General features: G+C 40.9%; 1 protein-coding gene across 2 annotated transcripts in view; it reads left to right on the forward strand.

Moving 5' to 3' along the window:
* The first annotated feature begins 2,587 nt into the window (after positions 1–2,587).
* gfi1 (growth factor independent 1 transcriptional repressor) overlaps positions 2,588–15,426 on the forward strand; it is a 45,806-nt gene continuing 32,967 nt past the window's right edge. For both annotated transcript variants that reach the window (XM_062977992.1, XM_062977993.1), the window contains exon 1: positions 2,588–3,762. The gene's annotated coding sequence lies outside the window, so the exon portion shown is untranslated. The remainder of the gene's footprint in view (positions 3,763–15,426) is intronic.

The following is a 15,426-nucleotide window of genomic DNA, read 5'->3' on the forward strand; positions in this document are numbered from 1 at the left end:
GCAAGTTGTCAGGAAAAAAAGGAGCCATTGTAGCCAGTAGTCAAAGGGCATAAATATGGTACTGGCCCATTGCAGTGTAGGGCAATGCCACTCTCAAACATTAGATAGCTTGTGATACAGTGATCTATGGCACCCGCTATTCTTTGGCAGTTCCCCAACTGATCCTGAACTTGCTAACCTTCCAATATAAGATAAGAATTGGTGCCTTCTCAGTATTCAGGACTACCCAAATGTTAGCAGCACCATTTTTAAAAAAACCCACTCAAGTACACACACATAGTTGCTGTTGCAAGTGACATTTTTTGCTGCATTTATCCACTTGTGCCTCTGCAAAGCTGTTGTGATATGGAGCAGAGGAACATATGTTCTTCATGACCTTCAGGAAGCAAAATGTTCTGTTGTTTTAAAATTAATTTTCCCTAAATTAATAAAAGCTTGCCATGAATTAGGACATGAGATGAAGAGGAACAATTCAGGAAAATAAGTCTAAAATACTCTTGGAATCATGCAACTAGTCTTGTGATTTCAATTCTAGTCACAGATTTTGAAGTAGGTAGTGTGTATGAAGAGAGAGGACGATTCAAATGAGTGTGAATTCATGGATCTATGACCACTTTCTTCCAATTTCTTGTAGTCCTATAAATGATATTACTAATATATTACTAAGGAGCCCTCGATGGTGCAGCGGGTTAAACTGCTGAACTGCTAAACTGCTAACAGTAGGGTGAGCTCCCACTGTTAGCCCCAGCTTCTGCCAACCTAGCAGTTCGAAATCATGCAAATGTGAGTAGATCAATAGGTATTTTTCCAGCAGGAAGGTAACGGCACTCCATGCAGTCATGCCGGCCACATGACCTTGGAGGTATCGATGGACAACGCTGGCTCTTCAGCTTAGAAATGGAGATGAGCACCAACCCCCAGAGTCAGACACGACTGGACTTAATGTCAGGGAACAACCTTTACCTTTACCTAATATATTACTAATATTATTAAACTCCACTTCTGACAGTTGAAAAAACCTTTTCTCTTTACCTTGGATTCCTTTTCTAAAACATGTGTGTGAGCGTAGATTGCAATGCAAAGCTTTTTGCTTGGTCTGTTTCCAAAACGTGGAAAGCAAAACAGTTAACTCAGCTTACGCAAAATTCTATTTCTCTGCCTTGGAGTGAAACAAAAGCAGCATCCGGACAGATAATGATGAAACCCTTTAATCAAATAATCTGTTGAGTTAAAACTCTGCATCCTAGAAACTAGGAAACTTTTTTTTTAAGTCAGTAGCAGTAGCAATTCAGACAGTGTTCTGTGAAATGGTATCTATAAATCACCTTACACAAGTGAAAAATCTCTTTCCAACATGGTTTTGTTGTCTGCAGAACTGTGACAAAGATAAGCCAGTTGTGAAGAAACAGGGTGGTTTACTGTCAAATGTTGACACATATAGTAAGTCCTGTTTGCTTTATCTACTTAGTGGAGTCGATGAAATACTCACTTTGTGGGAATCTTAGAATGAGACCTGTCAATGGCAGAAAATTGCTCAACAGTACAATTTTATGTCTTACCTGGGCAACAAGTGCAGAGAATTCAATTGGGCTTATTTCTGAACAGACATGTATAGGATTGCACTGTAATTCACAGATGTTATTTCTCTTGTTAGCTTTAACATTTGTATCTATGTAAGTGCAACATATGATTCAAATAAATAGGTTTTTACCATTACTTTCAGTTACAGCAGATAAATGAAACCTTCATGAAAGTAGACAGACCAATAAGTTCAAATGTTAAAGGCAAATAGAAGAGATGGCCATCATATAATATGATTTTTGTAAACTTCTAATGCTAGAAAGCACCAAAATACTGTATCGCCTTTTATTTAATGTCACTTTATGTCTACTTAGTTAAGTAGCAGAAGTGTTAAGAAACTTTGTTAGTGAATTGAGAAGATTTATCTTAGCAAGGGTGCCCAATGAGCACCAGGACCAATGCATATTAATCCATCCATTAACCTGTATATATAATAGTCAAAATATGTATACTTATTTATATGTGTATTACAATGTACAATGCTGTGTGGTGCATATCAGTGTGCAATGTGCATCAGGTACTTGTTGGCTCTGCAGCACGAGAATGTAGCAGTAGCCCTCTACTGAGTATGGATGTAGCAAAATTACCCAATTCCAATTCTTGCATATATGGCTATGAATTTATTTAAAATAATTTTGTAATTTAATCTAATCCAGTTTTAGCAAACATATTATTTAATCAGGTTTTAAGTGCTTAAATGTAGTTTAACTAATTGTTACAGGAGTGTTAGGATAAGGTAAAGGTAAAGGTGTCCCCTAAGTCTAGTCATGTCCAACTCTGGGGGTTGGTGCTCATCTCCATTTCTAAGCCGAAGAGTCAGCATTTTCTATAGACACCTCCTAGGTCATGTGGCCAGCATGACTGCATGGAGCGCTGTTACCTTCCCGCAGGAGCAGTACCTATTGATCTACTCACATTTGCATGTTTTCGAACTGCTAGGTTGGCAGAAGCTGGGGCTAATAGCAGGAGTTCACACCGCTTCCCGGATACGAACTGCCGACCTTTCAGTCACCAAGTTCAGCAGCTCAGCGGTTAACCCGCTGCACCATTGTATACTTGTCTTTTGTCTTTTACCATTGGTATGATTGAGGACTAATCAATAAACAAATCTAGCTATCAATTCATTTATAGACACAACTCTGATAGGGGATTCCACTCATAGCTTCTTAATAGTATTGATTATTATGCTTGATAACAATGTTCTCTGAGTTGTTAATTAGAAATGGAACATTAAAATATAATTTTTATTATGTCAAAAGTGACATGAGAACATAATGCAAGTCACTTCTGATGTAAGAGAATTGGCCGTGTACAGAGACATTGCCCAGGGGATGCTGGGAGGCTTCTCTCATGTTCCTGCAAGCTAGAGCTGACAGACAGGAGCTCACCCCGTCTCACAGATTTGAACTAGCAACCTTTCAGGTCAGCAACCCAACCTTCAGGTCAGCATTTCAGCCGGCACAACCCATTGCACCACCGTGAACATAATCCCAGTATATAAACTTCAGCCAAAAACAACGGCAATCTAATGGCAGAGAATAGAGAAGAAAAAAATGAGGAAAAACATGGAGGGAAAGAAGGCAAAATTGGTAGATTTTTCAACTGTGACAGTTTGAAGCCACTGATTTTTTAATTTGCTACATATCTTAGTAACAGTGTTCACCTATAAAAAATAAGGAATGACCTTCATCAGAATACTGCAACTGTGCTCTCTAACACTTATGAAATAGCTGATTTGTTATATTTTAAAGTACCAGAGTGGAAGCAGCAGTTTGCAAAGCAAGAGGGTATAGAGTCGTTGACTATATTCCATAGAATATGAACTTTAGAGACTTTAAAGTCTATTATATGGGCCATTGTTTTAGTCAGATACAATGCTTAAGGTCTGTCCCCTAGATCCATGGTCAAGCATAAGAACATTTGTTATTGCTCAAATTGTTAAGTCATTCCCTTGTGGTTCAAGTTCTAGAATTCTTCGTATCCACAAACACTCTTGTTTCCTAGCAGTGTCATAATAAATCCAAGTGCCTATTCCACTTCTTAGAATTCTACCTTGACATCTTCTTCTACAGCTTCAGCAACCTTCACTTTCACCGCAGCCCTCTTCACAAGGACCGGCTTGATGTGTCTGATGTGCTTGACAAGATTCTTCTTTGATGCCATCTTACTCTAGACTTAAAGGTTTGCAACTTTTTTAAAAAAAACTCTCTCTAAAGTTCTATTTTTTCCTTTCTTAATTACATTGCTTTAATTCAGTAACTGCTGTTTCAGGAGAAGGCAAACCAGAAGTGTATGGCCTCAAGTATCACCTGCGTGAGCTTCCTACAGATGCAACCAGGAGGTGGCAAACTTCCATTAGGCCAACTCCAGGATTTGGCCCAGTGATATGGCATGGCCAAAATCTAGGTCTAGATATCCTAAAGGCACCAGGTCCTGTCTGGTCATGGAAACTAAGCAAGGTTCATCCCAAAAAGTAACTTTCCCGAACTCTGATAGATAATGGATTCTTGACTGCTCAGAATCTATGCTGAGGACTGATTTTAGTCCATTGCTTTGAACTGATGGCTTCATTGCTATCATGCAGACATGAAAAGAACTATACAGGTATTTTGTCACAATTCTATCATGGGTTTTTTGACCATACAAACCAATATTATTGTTAAAAACAAGCATATAAGGACTAAGAATAAATGCTCCTATACAGTTTGGCCTATCCTCCCCCCCCCCCTTATCTCGATTCCAAAGGACTGTCTCTATATTGTGTTTTCAAAGGCTTTCATGGCTGGAATCACTGGATTGCTGTGAGTTTTCCAGGCTGCATGGCCATGTTTCAGAAGCATTCTATATATTAATTTGTTTTTATGGTAATAATCCCAGTTGTAAGTGCTATTTAGCCATGTAAGAATGTTTTTAAAGCTGTACTCTGGACCAGACCAAAGATCTACCAAGTCCAACATTCTGTTCCCGTAATAGCTAGTCAGATATTTCAACAAATTAGAGAGATGAGCCGAAACTAACAAAATGAAGTGCAACAGGGACAAATGCAAGATACTCCATGTAGGTAGAAAAAACGAAGTGCAAACATAAGGAACAGGGATGCCTGACTCAGCAGCAGTACGTGTGAAAAAGATTTTGGAGTCCTCATGGATAGGAAGGTGAACATGAGCCTACAATGTGATGTGGCAGCAAAAAAAACCAATAGGGTTTTGTCCTGCATCAACAGTTTAATGTCTAGATCCAGGGAAGTCATGCTACCCCTCTATTCTGTCTTGGTCAGACCACACCTGGAATACTGTGTCCAATTCTGGGCACAACAATTGAAGGGAGCTGTTGACAAGCTGAAATGTATTCAGAGGAGGGCAACTAAAATGATCAAAGGTCTGGAGAACAAGCCCTATGAGGAGTGGCTTAAGGAGCTGGGCATGTTTAGCCTGCAGAAGAGAAGGCTGAGAGGAGACATGATGGCCATGTACAAATATGTGAGGGGAAGTCATAGGGAGGAGGGAGCAAGCTTGTTTTCTGCTGCCCTAGAGAATAGGACACGGAACAATGGCTTCAAACTACAGGAAAGGAGATTTCACCTGAACATTAGGAAGAACTTTCTCACTGTGAGAGCTGTTCAGCAGTGGAACTCTCTCCCCTGGACTGTGGTGGAGGCTCCTTCTTTGGAGGCTTTTAAGCAGAGGCTGGATGGCCATCTGTCGGGGGTGCTTTGAATGCGATTTTTCTGCTTCTTGGCAGGTGGTTGGACTGGATGATCCATGAGGTCTCTTCCAACTCTATGATTCTATTATTCTATCTCTAGGAAGCCCATGTCATCCTCCTGTTTGCGTTCTCTCTTCTTTCTACACTCTCAAATGCCAGAGATAATATTTTGCAATCTATTAATGGATTCAACCCCCTTTTAAAACCATACAAGTTGGTAGTCATTATTGCTTCTTGTGATGAAGAATTCAACAAGTTAACAACATAGTGGCTGAAGAGGGACTTCCTTTTCTTTATCTTGAATCTCTCACTGTTTAGTTTCAGTAAAGAATTATTTGGCTTTTAAGAAGAGAGGAATAAAAATATCTTCCTATCTGTTCCTTTTGCACCTTACATAATTCTATATACCTCTGCAATCTCCATCTTTGCTGACTTCTTTCCTCCGAGAAGATTTTTGCATTCATTTGTTTCTTTTCTCACTTTTAAGACTGATTGGATGCAATACAGGGTGTTTGAAAAAGAACTCCCTATTCACCATTTACATTGAATTTAGTTCACATTAAATGGTGAATAGGGAATTCTTTTTCAAACACCCTATATTTTATCTATGAAGTCTTTACTTGATATAATACAGGAATGGCAACTTTTTCTCACTAAGGAATTGCTCCAGCACTTTGATGATTTAGGTTGCCCCATTCTGCATCTTTTCTGCTATTTTACAAACATCTTTCTTCAGGTGTGGTAAAAAAAAAACTCTAGAGAATACAACAGGATGCCTGAAGTAGACACAGGAAGGTAGCTTATATCCACCTCAGACCACAAGCATTGAGGATAACTTCCTTCATAGAGTTGACCAAAGGTCTGCTAAAATTGAAATAGTTAGAACAATACAGTTATTAAGATACACACCCATGGGAATACATACTTTAAAACTTGGAAAATTGTTGCAGGGAAAATATAACCTCTAGAATCCTCCAGCCAGCATGGACTTTGATGGAGGGGTGATAGAAACTGTAATTCAGCAACATTTGGAGGTCCATGTGTTCCCTACCTCTTTCTTATGTGCTCTGTTCCTTCAAGAATTTAATACTTTTTAAACATGATGATTACCCAAGAGGTGGTTTTGCCAGCTCATTCCTCTGAAATGTCACCTACATCATATGGTATTCTTTGCTGGCTTCCCATTAAACGGCTGACCCTACTTAGCTTCCAAGATCAGAATGAAACTGGTACCTTTGGGTTACTTAGGCTCTATACCAACATTTCTTAATCTGGGGGTCAGGACCCTTGGGAGGAGGTCCGGAGGGGGTGTCAGAGGGGTAACCAAAGACCATCAGAAAACACATATTTCTATGTATTTTACAAACACTTAGATCAGTGGTTCTCAACTTGTGGTCTATGGACCACTAGTAGTCCCCAAGAACAAAAACACGATCCACGGCCTCACCGGCCTCACCATTGCCACACATTGCAATGAGAGCAACTGGTCTCAGGAAACCTTCTCATAGTGCAGAGGTAACGGGGATGTTGGGAGGGGAGAGGCTGACTACACATTAAAGGCTCAAAAACAAGCCTCCTGACTGCTGTTTCTCCTCCCTCCCTCCCTCCCTCCCTCCCTCCCTCTGAATGGAGCAATTCCATGTGGCCCCTGGAAGCGGAGGCACCTTGGTGTCTTCGTTTTTAGGCCTGTTCCTGAGGTTATTTGGTGTGCTGATTCAGAAAATAGCATTGGATAGACCACATCAGTTCTAGATGATTAAATATGGTTTTCTGTGGGCAAGCAGATGGCAACTATTGGATGGCATATGTTCTGTATCAGAAACTAGATCTAGTGTGGTCTATGCAATGCAATTTTCTGAATTGGCACTCCAAATAATCAAATTGAATGTAAAGTTGACCAAAAACTGATTAGTAACCCTTTCGGTACTAATGTTGGAGAGTGGTCCCTGATCAAAGTGGACCCTGGTCAAGTGGCCCCTGGTCAAAAAAAGGTCAGGAACTACTGACCTGACCTATCACCTAGGTCTGAACAAGTATCATTTCCTTCGCCATAAATACATAAACAAATATCATATCCAGTTTTCCTTCCAACGAGGTTGATGAAAACCAATCAATATGAATCAAATTCTGATCTTTTAATTTCTCCTCTAAGTACTCTTGTTTCCATTGATAATTTGTCATTTAAAGATACGGTCCATACAATTACTATATTCTAATTCTTACAGTTATAAGCCTTGCCACTGCAAGTAAAATAATCACCAATTATTTCTTTTCCATTTCTAAATTCAACTTTGTGGCATCTATTAGTAATGCTAACCTAGCATCCAGGGCGATATTGAGTCCTATAACATTACCAATTTCCTTAAATATCTTGTTCCAAAAATTCTTCAACTGGGGACATTCCCACCATAAATGAAAATATGTCCCTTTATGCACATTACATCTCCAGCAGTAGCTACTGTGCTTCTTATGGATCTGGTGTAATTTAACCGGTATGGTATACCATCTCCATATGACTTTATACACATTTTCTTTTAATCTTTATGGTTCAGTGCTATGGAATACTGGGAGCCTAGTCTGGTGAAGCACCAGCACTATTGGACAGAATGATAAAGACCTTGTAAAATTATAATTCCTGTGATTATTCTGCATGTTTTGTTCAGTGCTATGTTCATCTACTTTTAATGATAACCTTATTGAAAAGGAAAAATGATGTCACGTCCATTTGGCAAATGTGAATCTCCATAAACATGTGGAGACCACCTTTTGAAAACCACTAGTCAAGAAAATCATGACCTTGTTAGAAGCCAACCCTTTGAAGAAGTGATATTCATAAGCATTCATGTAATGGCACACAGGTAACTCAGCTGTTAAACTGAAGAACCATGTCTTCAAACTGCCAAGGACAAATCTATAAAAATAGATTTGGTTAGCAGAGGATAGTTGTTTCCTTGAAGCTGCCCAAAAGATATACACTCCCTTGAAACCTCTTAGTTAAAATATGCATTTAGTGATTTAAAAAACAAAGTATTCTTTAAAAAATAACATATCTTGTTTACTCACAAACATCTTGTATTAATTCACCATACTGCAGTGGTTCTGAACCTGCAGTTCCCAGATGTTTTTGCCCTTCAATACCCAGAAATCCTAACAGCTGGTAAACTGGCTGGGATTTCTGGAAGTTGTAGGCCAAAAACATCTGGTGACCTCTGGTTGAGAACCACTGCCATACAGGCACATTTCTTATTAAAGTTCAGTTATAGATAGGATGTAGTTCTCTCTGTGTATTGAGTGTATTAATCAATAGTCCATAATCTTTAGGTATAGTTGTACTCACTGAAGTCCATAAGTCATACTTCTCTACTGAAGTCCAAACAGAAACATGCATCCACCTCCACTGAGGTCTGATGTAAACTTAACACATTGAAGTCCATCGCACTGAATACAAAATGGAATCCTGAGTCTGAACATGCTCAGTACAATCACAGGGCTGTAGCCAAGGGGTGGGGGGGGGGGGGGGTTTAGGGGTTAACCCCTCTCCCAAAATGTTTCAGTTGTTTAAAAAAAAACCTGGTTTACTCATGAATTTTAACTGATTAACTAAATCCCCATGAGTGTACACTGAAGTTTATCTGTCTTGAGTGTCCACTGAAGCTTATCAATGGAGCCTGATTTCTAAATTATTTTGCATTATGGAACTACTGTACTCTTCATGATGGCACATGTCTATAACCTCTCCCACACCAAATGGGTACAGTCAAACTGGGAAATCAACATATAGAATACAGGTTAGCAAATATATTGTTGTTTATTCATTCAGTCGCTTCTTGTGACCTCATGGACCAGCCCACGCCAGAGCTCCCTGTTGGTGGTGGCAACCCCCAGCTCCTTCAAGGTCAAGCCAGTCACTTCAAGGATACGGTCCATCCATCTTGCCCTTGGTTAGCCTCTCTCCCTTTTTCCTTCCATTTCCCCCAGCATCATTCTCTTCTCCAAGCTTTCCTGTCTTCTCATGATGTGGCCAAAGTACTTCATCTTTGCCTCACACACACACACACATATATATTTTATATTAGCAAATATATACATTAACAAATAAATAGTGAAAGTGTTGTCGAAGGTTTCATTGCCGGGATCACAGGGTTGTTGTATGTCTTTCGGTCTGTGTGGCCATGTTCCAGAAGTATTCTCTCCTGACGTTTCACCCACATCTATGGCAGGCATCCTCAGAGGTTGTGAGGTATGGATAAACTAAGTAAGGAAAGAAAATAATATATATCTGTGTAGAGTCCAGGGTGTGGCAAGAGTCCTTTGTCACTGGGAAGCCAGCATTAATGTTTCAGTTAATCACCCTAATTAGCATTGGAAAGATTTTTGTCTCTTGCCGGGGGCATCCTTTGTTCAGTCATTAGCCCTCAGAGTGTTGGTTCCCATCTACTGTTTTGATTTTAGAGTTTTTTAATACTAGTAGCCAGATTTTGTTCATTTTCATGGTTTCATGGTTAGTCTGACATGATAGTTGTTGGAATGGTCCAGCATTTCTGACACAGGATATTATTTGAGAACACAGAAATGCTGGACCATTCCAGCAACTATCAGAACTGACTGCAGTATAGGATGCTGGACTCTCTTTCTTTGGAGGTCTTTGAACAAAGATTGAGGTGGCATCAAGCATTAATCCTCCGGTGTGGATACGCCCTAGGTTAAGGACGGGTGCCTCTGGGTGGAGACCATTCTTGCCTATGTCCTCCAACTCATCCTGCTGGGAGAGAGCAAAAGAGAGGCGAGGCCTGTGTGTGCGTCTGCGAGGCCGGTGGTTTTGCGACGTCTAATTTTACAGACGGTGTGATTTCATGCGTGGAGTTAACCAAAGCTCTGCTAAATCGGGGGTAGTCATAACGATACCGCTGCCACAGCCCTTGCAAGGCTCCTCGGCTTCCAGCGCCTTGCTGACTTTGGCCGGGCTGCCCAAACCGCAGGCACCTTTGGAGATTGAGCAAATTGCGCTCCCCACCGAAGCCCCGGAAGGGCAGGAGGAAAGGGGGGGGGGGGACGCAGAAAGAGACAAAGCCAGTGGGCTCCTTCTCTTTTTCGTTTCTTTTTTCCCCTGCATGGACTCTGCTTTTCTCCCCTCGACTCACCCGAGCCCCCTTCTCTGTGGCGGATGCGAAATCTGCTCTGGAGATCTGGAAATCTGGAGGGGCAGGGCAAGGGCTCCATCCACCCACCTTTTCCAAATTTAAGCCTTACCTAAATCCCAAGGGAAATGAGCAAGACCAGAGACTGGAGGGGCGGGGGCTGGGGGGGGGATTGGCAAGGTATTTTCAGCCCAGCCACTGGGCGTGTTTCTCCCCACAAGAGTTTCCACAACAAGACATCAGGCAGCGGCTGGGTGAGGCCACGGTTCCTCTGGAGCAGGCATGGACAAACTTGGGCCCTCCAGGTGTTTGGACTTCAATTCCCTACCGGCTGTTAGGAATGCTGAGAGTTGAAGTCTAAAATACCTGGAGGGCCCAAATATGCCCATGCCTGCTCTGGAGTTAGAGCTGCATCTCTACTGTAGAATGGATGCGGGTTGACAACACTTGGACTCCATGCTATGGCATCCTGGGTTTTGTGATTTGGTAAGGCACCAGTTCTCCAGGCCAGAGAAGGTTCAAGGTCTTGTCAAACTGAGGCCGGATCTACACTGTCCTATATCCCAGGATCTGATCCCAAATTATCTGCTTTTATCTGGATTAGTTGAGTCTCCACTGCAAATTGATCTGGGATAAGAAGGCAATCTGGGATCAGATCCTGGGATATAAGGCAGTGTATATCCGGCCAAAAGTTTCCAGGATTTCATAGCATGGAGCCATGCAGGCCTGTAGCGTGGGTTTTTTTAGGGGTTCAAACTCACCCCGAAATTTTTCAGGTTATAAAAAAACCTGGTTTACTCGTGATTTTTAACTGGTTAACCAAATCCCCATGCTAAATCTATGAGATGCAAAACATTAAGAGTCCCTCCAGGTTTGTAAGGGGGGGGGGGGTGCTAGGGGTTCAAACCCCCCGCCCGAAATTTTCAAAACCCCTCCCAAATTTTTTTTCTGGCCACGGCCCTGGAGCCATAACACAGCTCAAGTGGCATCAAACTGCATTCATTCTAGCTGCACCCAGAGTAGAGCATCTTTGCCATATCATGCATCCATCAATCCATTCCAAGAGTTGCTGTGAGATTTCCAGGCTATACGTCCATGTTCCAGAATCATTCTCTCCTGACGTTTCACCCACATCTATGGCAGGCATGAGGCATCCTCAAAGGTTGTGAGGTCTGCTGGAAATCTCTGCTGAAAGTGAGATTTATATATCTGAGGAAGGCTCAGGGTGTGATAAAGAATTCTCTGCCTGAGGCAAATGTGAATGTTGTAATTAATCACCTTGATTAGAATTGAAAAGCCTTGCAGCTTCAAAGCCTGGGTGCTGCCTGCCTGAAGGAATCCTTTGTTGGGAGGTGTTAGCTGGCTCAGATTGTTTCCTGTCTGGATTTCCCCTGTTTTCAGAGTGTTGTTCTTTATTTACTGTCCTGATTTTAGATTTTTTTTAATACTGGCAGCCAGATTTTGTTTATTTTCATGGTATCCTCCTTTCTGTTGAAATTGTCCACATGCTTGTAGATTTCAGTGGCTTCTCTGTCTAGTCTGACATGGTGGTTGTTAGAGTGGTCCAGCATTTCTGTGTTCTCAAATAATATGCTGTGTCCAGATTGGTTCACCTGGAAAGCATTGAAATCCACAAGCATGTGGACAATTTCAACAGAAAGGATGAAACCAGGAAAATGAACAAAATCTGGCTACCAGTATTAAAATACCTCTAAATCAGGTTCCTTCATCCCCATCCTAGTGTTTGTAAAATTACAGAAGTAATGTAATGATGCTTCCAATTCTGGGTTTCAACTAAAATGGTCAGTTTTCACATGGTAAAGGAAATAGGAAAGGGCAAGGGAATCCAAACTACCACATTTGGAGCTGAAAAGCAATTTGGAAAAATATTAATTGTGGCAGCTTTGGAAGGTGCAAACTGCGCTGTGGCGCAGGCGGGAGAGCAAGTCAGCTGCAACCAGCTGCAATGAATCACTCTGACCAGGAGGTCATGAGTTCGAGGCCCGCTTGGAGCTTATGTTTGTCTTGTCTTTGTTCGATGTTAAAAGGCATTGAATGTTTGCCTATATGTGTAATGTGATCCACCCTGAGTCCCCTTCGGGGTGAGAGGGGCGGAATATAAATGCTGTAAATAAATAAATAAATAAATAAATAAATAAATAAATAAATAAATAAATAAATAAAGGTTGCATAATAGTCCACAGGCTTCACTCTTCCCTCCTTTGGGGTAGAGATTGGCCTGTTTGTCTCCACACAGAATGTAAAAAGAGGGTGCTTTCTATCACTTTATGAGGATGAACCCTAGGCAAAATATGAGTGTATAAGAAGAGTCATGCTGCGGCAGACAATAGGCTGGTCTGGTCCACTTTTCTTTTCATATAGTCACTTGGCCAGCAGGCAGGACACCAGTAAAATAACATCCTTTTAATGCTTTTTAATGATGTAATGGAAGGAATATATCGATCCCCATGACTAGTAACCCCTAATAATCTCATCCTTCATGGTGTCACTGGTGACATTATTAGAACCTTTGATTGTGTTTCTGAAGCTTGGACTATAGCTCAACAGAGTAGACAAGGGATTCTGGGAGTTATACCTGCAAGGCTTGTTCCCTGTGTTTGTATCCTTGTTGTGTTGCATGTTGCTACTAGAGTGGTTTGAACGAAGGCTGGACTTAAATCCTTGCTTTACCATGAAAAAATCCCACTGGACCAATCATGCATTATCTGCTCAGAAAATACTATGATGGGTCACCTTAGTGTTGCCATAAGTCAGAAACAACTTGAAGGCATACAACAATAAAACAACAAAACAGCCATGATACTACTTTAAAAGGCTGTGTGGGTTGAGTGGGTCTTTCCATATAAAACCTGCCAAGAGAAAGTCATTGTCCAAAACTGGTTGTTACTCATTGAAAGGCTAAACGGTGGAGTTGTTTGCTTGTTGGATGTGGCACCTGGTCTCTTCTCAAGCACTAAAGGCAATCAGTGCAGATAACCTCTGAATGAGATTGGTGGTGGTGTTACTACCTTTCCTATCTATACAGTAGAGTCTTAGTTAACTGGCACCCATGGGGATTGGTAGGTGCCTGACAAATTTAGTTTCTGGTTGCTTGAGAGTTACTATTAAAATAGGCCTAACAAATACTATATCCCATACTATGTCATGCCATAAACTCTGTATTGACTTAATGTTAATGTTAAAATACAGTAATTAAAAGAAAATAAAGACAAACTCAATTTAATGTAATATTTCTGCCAAAATTTGTTTTATTTTAATTTTTATTTAAAGTATTATTATTTTCAATTTGTGCCAGTTGCTGAAGAGTTTCAATTGCTTGAATTCCAATTAACTGAGAATCTACTGTATATCACACAATGAAATGGAAATGCATGGGGGATTCAAAGCAGAGTTGTCAAAAGTGCAAAAAAACAGGTGACATGTCTGAGAGTGATGTCATGGGACTTTTCCATCAGTGCCAACAAAGCTATGGCAAGCATCACCTCCACAGGAAAAAACATATCACTGTTGGACTTGCTAGGGACTGGAAAAACAGCCTGCAAGCAAGGCTTGGTTATTTGGTTGCAGATCAACAATGAGAGCATGGCTGCAGCACACTATTTAAAAGAATTAAAATGACACAATTGCCCACCTCTTCCGTGTTACATTGTTTTACTTGGGAATTAGTCCATCATTATGGAACCAAACTGTGGATTGTGGCCCTATTGCAAGTGAGAAATGACTAAGTTTGAAGGTAGATTGGCCAACTTTGGCAAGTCCAGAGAAAAATTGCTAGAGCCTTAAACTTCCCAGGTGGTGGAGACATCAAAAAAGTAAACAAAGCAAAATTTCAGTAGCCAGAAGCCTATGTCTAGTTTTGAGAAATTGTGTGTTAAGCGAAACAGTACAGGGTAAGAGGCATGGTTGTTGTTATTCTATGATTCTATATGTCTTTGAGTCAAGGCCTTCACGCCTGTCACAGTGTTTTCTTCTGTTTACAGGCAGTCCTTGAGTTATGAACAAGATAGGTTCTGTAGGTTTGTTCTTAAGTGGGGTTTTTTTTGTAAGTCGTCATCTTTCTTCTTAGGAAAGAAAAACTGCAAGTTTCAAAAATTTGGAGGGACTGCCTTTGGCTTTGAAGCATATATAAGATGACGTCAAAATTAGTCTTTTCCAGAACCTGGAGAAGTTTGTTTCGGACTGCACATATGGAGTTGTAGTGCACCTGGTTAAGGGAATCTGGTTTAAACAAATAAATAGAGGAGACTGATAAAGGGACATCTTGACATAATAGTTTGAATGCTGGAGTAGAATTCCTGGAGACCAAGGTTCAGATTCCTGCTTATCCATGGAAACCCACTGGATGATCCTGAACCAGTCCCGCTCTCTGTCAGCCTAAAAGGCAGGCAAAGCCAAACTTCCTCTGAAGAAAGCTTGCCAAGAAAATCCTGGGATAGAGTCACCATGAGCTGAAGTTGACTTGAGGACACATAACAGCAACAAAGCAAGAAATGATAAAAGAAATCAGTGAAACAACATGCCAACCAGTTCTCAAGGATATTTGGAATATTGCTAGAGTGGGTGTTGTATATATATTTAGCACTGATTGGATCTGAGGAACTTTCTGCTGGCCAAAGCTGAAAGTGATGTGAGAATGGGACAGCAGAACAGAAGTTGGAGAAGGTCATTTTGAGCAGCCTTCATCCAATAGTGAATTCCAACTAGACTTGATCCACAACATCAACCAGGACTTGGTAAACCAACCCTTCTCTGAGTTAATGGATGGACTCTAGTCCAGATTGACAACTGGACCAGAATAGTGACCATGTTATTGAGGGGATTTGGGGAACTAGTCCAAACAAGTCACTTTCCTATGCTGTTAAGGTGAAAGAATTTGAAATATGACTACCACTAGCCTTGGTTGATGTGAGATGTTTAGGAAAGAACTTGACTTGAGTAAGAGAGAGATACACCAGATTAGAGAGCTGGGCCAAAACTAACA

The sequence above is a fragment of the Anolis carolinensis genome, chromosome 4 (genome assembly GCF_035594765.1).
Source record: "Anolis carolinensis isolate JA03-04 chromosome 4, rAnoCar3.1.pri, whole genome shotgun sequence".
Taxonomy (NCBI): domain Eukaryota; kingdom Metazoa; phylum Chordata; class Lepidosauria; order Squamata; family Dactyloidae; genus Anolis; species Anolis carolinensis.